This window comes from Mercenaria mercenaria, chromosome 8 (genome assembly GCF_021730395.1).
Source record: "Mercenaria mercenaria strain notata chromosome 8, MADL_Memer_1, whole genome shotgun sequence".
NCBI classification, from domain to species: domain Eukaryota; kingdom Metazoa; phylum Mollusca; class Bivalvia; order Venerida; family Veneridae; genus Mercenaria; species Mercenaria mercenaria.
In genome coordinates, this window is record NC_069368.1 from 9,498,702 (window position 1) to 9,506,717 (window position 8,016).

The window sequence follows — 8,016 nt, forward strand, 5'->3', positions numbered from 1 at the left end:
GTTAAGAATTTGATTGAACACACCATCGATAAAAGAAGCAGGGTTCTAAAATCAATGATACAAAATCGCCACAAAATTAAATACGATAACATACTGCTTCAGAAATAATATATCCTAAACAAAGATTTGTCGTTAAATAAAATCATTGTTTGGAGTTCAGATGCGAAGGAATTATAAAGCGCAGCCAGTCCGAGTAATGCAATAATCTGACCGAAAAACAAATAATCTAACGAAAAACAATGATTATTTTTCAAGATCAAATCACTATTTCTGATATCATTTTGATTCTCACGTGATATAAGGATTAGTATATACTACTGTGCTACATTTAAAAAATATTTGCCTATACTGTGCGCTTTGAAGTTTGACGCTAAGACGTACAAACCGGGAATTTATTGTATACAAACATGCAGTTAAGTTTTCTTTGTAATAATATAAGTATTGAACAGACTTATGTTCGGTTCAGCACAGCAAAGGTAACCATTCAAGGAAATAACATATTTCAATAAACTGCATTTTTAAACTATCATTACAAAGGAAGTGCATCGGCATTTACATTTTTGAAATGAAACTACATTTATGTATAAATCTTATAATAAATCTAGTACATGAAAACCTATAAATATTCTACATAGAATATTGACGGTATAAAATAACTTTGCCATCAGTATGATAAAAAAGATCTTCAGAAAAATCCAACATCTTTTAGAAAATATGTACAGCTTTTACGAACCGTGTATTTTAAGATTAGGAAAATTCTCTTCCCCGCTACTCTGTCTACATTGTCTTATTATAGATGAAAGAAGATGGCAGTATGTTTAAAATGAAAGACACAGCGCCTCCAGTTAGAGGTAATTAGTTAAAATACCTAACAATTGTAATGCCAGTTTCTAAATGAAAATCGGTTTGTTTCTAGAAAAGTAAAAGTATTACCCTTATCTAAAGACATAATAATAATTATTTTTAGACTTTAGGATTGAGCAGTTATGCCGTTTGTTACGTAATCTCACTTTTCTAGAGTAAAATTGGAAAGCCCACACCCAAAGATGCGGGTGTTTCTGTCTTAAAAAGTTTCCCAACTTGTGTTCAAAGTAGACGAGAGGATGATAAAACAAGCATTATTTTAATTAAATGAGTTCCATAATCCCAACATTCTTTGGCAATCAAATTGATTTAATAAATGTAGAAAGTTATGAATGGCTGTGTTTTGGGTGCTTTGTGCTTCCTCGAACTCTATTCGTACTTTTTATTTTTGATAATAACGCAACTTAACTTATTGTATGCTTTTTATAAATCCTTGTCCTGCTTGATTTTTTTACAAAAAAGTTTGACTTTGCCTACAGACCCCCCCCCCTCCACCCCACACACACATCTAAATAATGTTCTGTTTCGATAATGAAGAATTAAGTTAACCAGACACTATTGTTCTGTTCTGAGTTATGAATTTAGCTTGCAGGTCTTCGATAAGTGTTTTTATCTCATTACCGTACTCTGAGTATTAAAAAAGTTTAATTGTAAAATGAAAATATTCAGATGCCAAAACACATCTTAGTATGCCTAGACAATTTACCAATAGTTCAGAAGGCTAATAAATGATGTTTTGGAACTAAAATGACCGACAGCCATGTCATGAGAAAACCAACATAGTGCATTTGCGAACAGCATGGACCCAGACCAGCCTGCGCATCCGCGCAGTCTAGTCAGGATCCATGCTGTTAGCTTTCAAAGCTTATTGCAATCAGAGAAACCATCAGCGAACAGCATGAATCCTGACCAGACTGCGCGGATGCGCAGACTGGTCTGGATCCATGCTGGTCGCAAACGCACTATGTTGGTTTTCTCATGGTGCGGCTCAAATATACTAGACTAGTTTGAACGCCATGCTGTTATTTGCTAATATTTCTTAACCGTTTAGACATATCTTATTAAACACGTTTTCGCCGTCATTCAAATAATGGAGAAATGAAAATAACCAAAGACTTTAAATATTAAATAAAGCATAAAAATATTGCTGAACGCAAAAATTTGAATGTCATACAACTGGAAATTCTTACTTGTAAAATGATAAGATTGAAACAACATTAAAAGTAGATTATTTTTTGTTTTTCAACAAAGGACTTTAAATCATAAAAACTGCACATACCTTCACATGATTTTGCATTTTCTTACTGCGAATGAAATCATATTGTCAATATACTCTAAACAAATATTTGCCTTTCCTGTATGACAATGTATGAGATACACATGTTCTCAGCCCGCACGCTTAGCTCAATATGGAGAGCGCACTGTAATGGAATGCGGGGCTTGAGTTCGATCCTAGAGCGAGGCGTATGTTCTTCGTGATGATTTGATAAAGGATATCTTATCTGAAATCATTCATCTTTCCCCTCTGATTCACGTGGGGAAATTGACAGTTACTTGCGGAAAATGGGTTTGTACTGGTACAGAATCCAAGAACTCTTGTTAGGTTAACTGCCCGCTGATATATAACTAAATTACAAAACAAACAAAGTAACACCTTTTCTCAATCATAATTCTGTCCATGTTATTTCAATGCAATCGAAAAGTATTCTATCTGTGTTACCTGCGAAACACAGTCACACATATTACAGTCCAAATGTCCAGGTATAAACCTCATATTTAAACTTGGGTAGCAGAGATTTCCCCTTCCCATCTGTAGCTTTATAAACTTATATGTCTGCAGTAATTATACATGCTTTTCCCGTGTCTATCGCTAAAAAGTGCATAGTTTGCAGGATATGAAAAATATATTACATATTTCTATAGTATGACTTTGGACACTTGAAAGCATTCTTTGTTACAGAAAACACAGTGACTGTGGACGACATGATATGTTCCAAGATCACTTCACAGTCTAGAGAAGCTATCTCCATTTTACGATCGCCTTGAAGTCGCGCTCGTTGAGGAGCGAACAATAACGCTGAAGACGTCTTTGAGAGGATGAAGGATGAAAACCACTCCAAATTTAAACATACTTTTTATGAAAAGCACTTTGGATGAAATAAGAGAATTTGCATAAGCAAAACTGTATAATATTTTTCTTTGTATAGACTGTTTTTCGTAAGTTGGTGAAGAGACCTTACGGCGAAGTTTTAGGTTTCAAAATTGATAAAATAGCTTCTTTCATTGATGAGACCATTTGAGCAGTGCCATGAGAAAACCAACATAGTGGCTTTGCGACCAGCATGGATCCAGACCAGCCTGCGCATCCGCGCAGTCTGGTCAGGATCCATGCTGTTCGCTTTCAAAGCCTATAGCAATTAGAGAAACCGTTAGCGAACAGCATGGATCCTGACCAGACTGCGCGGATGCGCAGGCTGGTCTGGATACATGCTGGTCGCAAAGCCACTATGTTGGTTTTCCCATGGCACGGCTCATTTATTTACAAGTATCTCGTATAAGGATTCAAGGGAGATACTTAGATCTATTTTGATCTGTGACGATATAAAAGAAATGTCAAGTTTAATACTTTACTGAAAAATGAAAATACGAAAATTAATTATCACATCGTTTAAATTCAAGAATTCTGACCGATTTATTACGCTAACGCTAAAATTAACGTACGCTGTTAGCAGGCGTTCAGACGATATTTGTTTCCTTTTAGCATTTCTAACAAATCTGTTGTCCAAAACATTCATGAGAAAGTGTTGTTTAGCGTGAATCATGCATACATCATGTTGATGGACACATTTATGATGATAGTGGTATTCTGCAAGACGATACACTAAATCTCCCTAAACAATGACACGTGTTCCCATATGTTGTAAAATTGTTCCCTCTTTCTGAGTAACTAAAATATTTGAGGCGGCACTTGGCATCGTAGGCACATTTATTCCATTGTATGAAATAAATCAATTTAGTAAATTTCCTAGAAAACTACTCGATATTTATTAAGTTCTCCTATGTAAGACATTCATGAATTGAAAACGAAATACGCCTATTGATATATTAAGATTTGGCATGGCCTTTGGATGATAGATGGGCACTCTATGGGTTTATCAGACACGTTGGTTATATGTCTAAATTTCGCTATAGGGTTATGATTCCATCCATAATTCCAGCTGGTGTTTTATGTGTAGGCATTTTAGAACTATATTATTTTATGAAACGTGGGCGGTTGAGAGAATAATGCCGTTTATTTGTAGAGAATTTGAAAAATTACCTTTAATAAGTGAAAAGATAAAATCATTTCCTTTAAATTAAAACAAATATATTCAGGTTAATAATGTTCAAAACACGTGGTATCAGAACCCGAATATCTACTGAATAGCTTGTAAGTACGACTAAGGTTTTAAATTTTAAACAATTAAACTTATCATAAGTCAAGTTAGGTAAAGCCTTAAACTGGTTAATCTACTGAAATTCAAATACAGTTTAAAATTTCAAAGACGGGGGAAATATAAAATAATTTAACCGTCAAAATAAGTTTCTAAAATGCTTGTTAAGCTACTTTAGACAATGCCATACAGTTTAAAACATTACTTTAATAAAACAGTTCTTATTGCCCTTAAGCATAACTTTCAAATGAAATATAGTCAATTTATAATTTGTCAATGTTAAATAATGGCATAGAAAAAGAATTGATATTAAATGTGGAATTAATATAAATGTAGGTAAACATGTATGCGCCTACGCATGCACGCTCGTAGATAAAATAAGCACAGGTAAGTGTTTATTATGACATACTTTTCTGGTCGCACAAGAGCTTTGTAGCTCATGTTGTCTGTTGATCAAAAGTGACGTTGAATTAAACTTTACATCACACATTAACGTATTTAAATTGACAGTGAATATCAAAACTCATAATGCAAATTAGGTACTTTAGGTGTAATTATCATGTGCTATTGTTTTTAGTGACATCAGTTTGTGATCAAAACAATAGTGAGCATAGTGCTTGCATAGTGTCCAAGTTCAGCCAGTGGTGGCACTTGCATAAATTGATTTTTGCTTATTTTGTATATGATTTTTGGCATTAAACAGGTATGTTAAAATTATTGAATAATCAATATGAATAACTTTTAAGGTACTTGTTATACAAACCTAAATAACACATTCTTCAAGATATTTGTAAGTTAAACATAGCGAGGACCTTTGAAATGTGTTCGTTCTATACAGATTATAAAAAGTTTTAGGTTAGCTACTGCGTCAATCTGAGCTTTTTGGGTCACACTTGTCAGGGCCTCATTTACAGTTTAATAGCATGGAAGATATACTTGAATAGTTTGAAGTAAGAAAAGTATTCAGTCAACATTTATGGAGATTTTGTATTGATAAATTGGGACGGTTGAATTTCGGACATTGATCGTTGCTATCCCTTCATATTTTCATGTTTGTTTTGATTTTTTGATAGTTTAGTGTTGCAATTAATTACAAAAGAAGTGATGAACAATATCCATTCTTGACCTTATATGAGAAGATACATCTCTTTCTGCAGGCTCTCTTATTCTTCATTACTTAGAGATAGTACCTAATTTCTTAAAATCATAGGGATGAAGTTAAAAGCTTTGAAATGAAGGCAAATGTCCATATATTTCTAAAAAATAGATATATTGACAATATTTTAACCAGAAGCGTAAAGTCTTGAGTATTTAATATTTTCATGTAAAAGAAAATTTTATGATCAAGGAAATGTAACTCTTCTAGAACACGGAGAGCATAACTATCAAAGGGACATAACATAGTGAATATTTTCTAATAGGGTGCATTTGATTTAACATTCAGCTGTGATCTGGATTGCTAAATAATCATACATGATACTTTGTGCTAAAAATATAGAACATCTGGAACAGTCTGTTAACAGCAAAAACATGCTGTAGCAGAATGCAAATATTTAAGCTCCAACCGGGACTCGAACCCAGGACCTCTCACACCTAAGGCAGACACTATACCACTTACCTATAAGAGCAGTAGCTATAGCTAGGCAGTTTAAGTGCACCGAATACATTACGTGAATTGGAACAATTTTGTGACAATAACAAACCGGTGTACTCCGGATTATCGGCGTTTTCGCTTTGTTACCTAACGGCAATTTTCGTGTAAAGAAAACATACTATCTAATGTTGCTAACGTTTCAACCGGTTTAAACTGCCCAAATGTCTTTGACGTGTTTTTTAGAGTATGAACTTACTAACTGGCAGTACCAGTGAAATATAACTTACACTGAATCTTTTATATCTGCCCTTTTAGCAGCTGGCGAACGGCAAAGACAGTGGGCTTTGTCCAAATATAAGCAATCATTTTACCAGTTTTGAGAGGATTTCAACTGATAGTTACAGTTACAAACTAAATACCTTTCTGCAACACATAAAGTCATTAGCATGACACTGTCAGCATTTTGACTAAGATCGACTGTCAGTCATTCATTCAAATGATTCATAGACAGAGTCGGTCGTTTCATATTTTAATCGTAACTGCACTTGTAAAAACCACTATATTTTGAAAAATCAAAGTATGCGAAGAGCTCTGGTACGGTCTCTACATTACTTGCTTTTCCTGTAATTATTTGGAATTTTAAAAATAAAATAAATATATGTTTTGTTTTGCTTTTGTTAGGTTCAACGTCACACATATATAGGTCATATGGCAATTTTTGCTGATGGAGGAAGACAAAAGGTGCCCCTCTGTGCAAAATGTTGTCACGGCCGGCCATCTGGGTAGAACCTCCGGTCGACCTTCCGTAAGCCAGCTGGATGGCTTCCTCAAAAAAAAAAAAACTCGAACAAGGCTCGAACCTACACCTTAGAGGGGTATGTGATTTGAAGTCAGCGACCTTAACCAATCAGCCACGGAGGCCTCCGATAAATATATGTGGCAAGGAAATATGACGAAGAAAATGTGTTTATTGTTTATAGAATTAAATACTGATATCCTCCCTGCATATCCTATATCTTCAATGTTGTTTATAGACTTACAGTACAGTAAGCTTGACCCTTCAGATTTTGGTGTTGTCAGTCATTAAAAACCAAAATGAAATGGCATTAATATTGATTAAAAATAACAAAATATGTTTCAGTTCTATAATTTAAAAAATCATGTAAAATGCACATGTTTTAAAATTATCTTGGAAATGTCTTGCAGTTGTAGCCTTCTTGAAGTTCTTGAACTACGTAGGCTACGTAGGTGATTAAAAAAATTGTTCAATTTATTTAAAATTTCATTTAACAAAATTATTGATTTTGAATGATATTTTGTGAACAGAGTTCTGAAAGAAATGATATCACGAAAATGTAAACGAAGCTGTAACGTTGGATCATGTCGGGGATTAAAAGAGAGGGTTTCTTCACAATTAAACAGTTAAAACTCCCAATTGTTTCTGTCACCGACTGTTCCAATGTGTACCATTTTGTGCTCTCTTTTTTGTCGGTGTCTATGTTTATCTTTCTCATAAAAGAATAAAGAAAGTTATCAAAGCGAAAGGTTTACATCATCCATGAAAAATAGCGTGCCAAAATCATCAATTTTGCACCTTTTGAACAGTCTACAATGATCCCGCTGCAAGAACACTGTCCAATTTTATTGCATTTCTTAATTTAATAGTCCTTACTGAACGTCAGGACATAAACGGAATGGGGGCCCATCCAGCTCGTTTTTTCGGAAAATAACGAAAATATTCCTGAGTATGAATCAACAAGCACAGAACCCTTCCCTGAATTGAGTTTTTCCGCGAAATGGTGTCTCATTGATCATACAAAGCTACCAGCAGTTAGTTTTCCAACTGACATCAGAATTTTACATGTATCGGCTGTATAAATTTTCTAAAGAATTATTAATCATTATCTCTCACCTTAATTTACAGACATCCAAAATCACGATGTTCTCTTTATAACAAATATTGACGGGGGCTAAAATTCGAAAGTGTACCCTGCTACCTTACTTCGAACCTGGCTATGTTACATTTTTATGTTTATGACTTTTGAAGAGTTTTACTATAAACATTTGTTTGTAGAATGTACTTCGTTTACAGTCTCATAAACGATTCTTATTACATAAAATTAT